The sequence below is a fragment of the Chrysochloris asiatica genome, unplaced genomic scaffold (genome assembly GCF_000296735.1).
Source record: "Chrysochloris asiatica unplaced genomic scaffold, ChrAsi1.0 scaffold00281, whole genome shotgun sequence".
Taxonomy (NCBI): domain Eukaryota; kingdom Metazoa; phylum Chordata; class Mammalia; order Afrosoricida; family Chrysochloridae; genus Chrysochloris; species Chrysochloris asiatica.
Genome location: NW_006408799.1, coordinates 114839 through 118267, shown reverse-complemented (window position 1 = coordinate 118267; position 3429 = coordinate 114839). Strand labels below are relative to the sequence as shown.

Sequence of the window (3429 nt, the reverse complement as noted above, 5' to 3'; positions counted from 1 at the left end):
TACCACAGTTTGTTTATCCATTCTTCCACTGATGGGCACTTAGGCTGTCTCCATCTTTTTGCTATTGTAAATAGTGCTGCTATGAACATTGGTGTGTATATATCTACTCGTGTTATGGCTCATATTTCTTTTGTATAAATACCAAGTAGAGGAATTGCTGGATCATAAGGTATTTCTATTTCCAGCCTTCTGAGGCATCGATATATTGCTTTCCAGAGAGGTTGACCATTTTGCAGTCCCATCAGCAATGCAGGAGTGTCCTCTTATTGGTTAATTCAGAGTAAGTTCACTCTTCTTATTGGTTAACTCAGAGTAAGTTTCACAGGTGTTATCTGTCTCTCTGGTGTATGGCAGTTGTTTTGGGTTCTTGCCTGGGTTGTGGTGTTTTATAGAGTGTGATTGTAGCTTGACTATATGGCAACAGATGCTGTCTCTTCTTGGGTAATATAGGGAGAGAAAGAGTCCCCCAAAGTTAGAAGGGATAGCATAAAACAGCAAAACAGCACCAGCAAAAAAAAAAAAACCAAGAAAACAACCCCCCTAAAAAACAACAACAACAACAACAAAATCTAGACTAAATACTGTAGTCTACAATTGCAGAAAAGGGAGAGGAGCAAGAGAAGAAAAAAAATTAAAATCTGTGGCTCTGGTAGCCTAGTGGTTATGAATTGGGCTGCGAACCGCAAGGTCAGCAGTTCGAAACCACCAACCGTCCCACTGGAGAAAGATGAGACGTTCTGCTCCCACAAATTTCCACAGCCTCGAAAACCCCATACAGGGTCGGTATGAATCAGAACCAACTCCACGGCACGCAGCCAGCCACCAATATGAGTATGAATTTAATATCCTCTCTCCAGCTTTTTGCCTTCAAAGCTGCCTGAGAGATTTCAAGATGCCACTGTTGGTTGTTATACTATACCTCAAGATTTAATTTAATTTTCATCCTGCTTTGTTTTTAAACCCTCTTTCTCTCTCTACAGCCCTGTCCTGGCCTTTCCTGTATTTAAAACAAAACAAAACAAAAAAACCAGTTCTGGGCAAGTTCTTGGGCTGAGTATCTGTGCGCATGCATGGGAGAAGAACCCACCAGTGGTGAGGGTGGGGGATGTCCACTAGTTCAGGCACCCTCCCCACCTCTAGTCACCAGAATGGAGGTGCAAAAACAGTGTGTGTGTGTGGGGGTGTCAATGAGCAGATACAAAAAAAATAATAAAGAAAATCAGAACAAAGCACAACCGACAAAGAATATTGTCCACTTTTGGTCTGAGGTTCCCGTGGCGTTTTTCATGGTGTTTCTGCTCCCCTCTTGGTTTTGCTATTTGGTCTCGCCCAAAGTTGTTGGCTCTTGGCCTCTGAGCCTGGCAGATTCAAAAGTACGCTTTTTCTTACTTTTGCTGTAAGTTCCACTAGCTATTAGCCTTCGAACTTTTAAATATTCCTATCTCTGTGGTTCCGAGGTTTGGAGCTCTGCCCTGGATCTGCTCTGCCTGGTATTCTGTGGTATTTCTGATGACGACCCTCACTGCATCTCCACCCTAGCCGCCATCAAGCCCCACCTCTCCGGTAACCACTATTTTAAATCATTGTTATCACTAAATGGATGAAAAACTTTTTAACGGAACCAGTGTCTGAGGAACAGAAAGCATGAAAAGGTATTACAAATAATAAATGTAAACATTAACAGTTACTATTTGGGATCTCATTTTTATCAGATATATGTTGAGTGCTGTCGAGTCGATCCCGACCCATATTGACCCTGTATAGGGTTTCCAAGGAGTGACTGGTGAGCTTGAACCACTCACCTTGCGATTCAAACGACTTTGCAGTCTGGCGCATTAACCCACAGCGCCACACCAGGACTGTTGTTGTTGTTAGGCGCCATCAAGTTGGTGCCGACTCATAGCGACCTTATGCACAGCAGAATGAAACACTCCCCAGTCCTGGGCCAACCTCACTACTGTTGCCACGCTTAAGTCCATCGATGCTGCCACTTGGCCAATCCATCTCGTTGGGGGTCTTCCTCTTTTTCTGTGACCTTACCAAACATAATATCCTTCTCCAGCGTCTGGTCCCTCCTGACACTATGTCCGAAGTATGAGAGACGAAGCTTAGCCATCTTGGCCTCTAAGGAGCACTCTGGCTGCACTTCTTCCAAAACGGATCTATTGGTTCTTTTGGCAGCCCATGGCACTTTCAATATTCTCCTCCAACACCATAACTCAAAGACTTCAATTTTTCTCTGTTATTTAATTAGAGCTTTATTGAGATGGATTGGCACAGTGGTGGTAACAGCAGTGGAGTCAAGCGTGGCAACGATTGTGAGGTTGGCTCAGGACCAGGCAGTGTTTCATTCTGTTGTGTATAAGGATGCTATGAGTCAACATTGATTGAACTCAATGGCACCTAACAACTATATGAGGGTGCTTCAAAAAGCTCATGGGTAAAATGGAATGAAAAAATTAACGACATTTTTTCATGAACTTTATATTTTTGTGGCTGTTGTTGCTGCTTTTAACAAACAGAAATGTACTCACTCACGGTTTAGGAGTCTGAGTTTACCTCATCGGCTCTGGGAAAAGGTCCTTGTCTTCCTCCAGCTCCTGCAGGTTTAGCATTCCCTGGATAACTCTGTATGTCTCAGCATCAGTCTCTCCCTGGATCTGCATGGACCCCAAGTTCAAAGGACACACTCCACTCCTGGCACTTCCTTCCTGGTGGTAGTAGGCCCTGTCCCAGGGACTTTTTGAAGGTCCCTTGTGTCAGGATGCTGCTACATTTCAGTAATAGAACACTCAGGCTAGCTGGCCCATGCAACAGGGAGACAGATTCTCTTGATAGCCAGACATACGCAGCTAGGGCACGTTCTGCCTTCACTTTTCTGAGCATCCCTACTTTCTGATTTATTCTGAATGTGTGATGACTTTTCCCTGCTTCAGGTTGGCAGCAAGATGACTGAGTAGTTCCAGCCACCACGAGTCGGAGGATGAAAAGGTAACTTCTCTTTCTTGTGACTTCCTTACCTCCATTCTAACCAGTTGCTCCACCACTCATCTGTCAGTTTGTCATACCGTCGTAGCTTGCATGTTGTTGTGATTCTGGAAGATATGGCAGTGGTGTTTTAAATATTAGCAGGGTCACCCATGGCGAACAGGTTTCAACTGAGCTTCCCAACTAAGACAAACTAGGAGGAAGGGGAGATTCCGATGTAAAGTGACCCCATGTGTTTCAGAGTAGAACTGTTTCTAATGAATGGCTGCTATCTTTTGGAAAGAGATAGACAGACCTTTCTTCCAAGGTGTTGCTGACTGGATTCAAATCTTCAGCCTTTCAGTTAGTAGCTAAGCACTAGCCATTGGCACCACCCAGGAACTCTGACAGTGTAGTGGTTACGAATCGGGCTGCGATCCTTAAGGTCAGCGGTTCGAAACT

The 3429-nt window shown here is 44.4% G+C and overlaps 1 protein-coding gene across 1 annotated transcript in view; it reads left to right on the top strand.

Moving 5' to 3' along the window:
* UBC (ubiquitin C) overlaps positions 1–3429 on the top strand; it is a 13332-nt gene that overhangs the window by 9430 nt on the left and 473 nt on the right. The window lies entirely within an intron of this gene.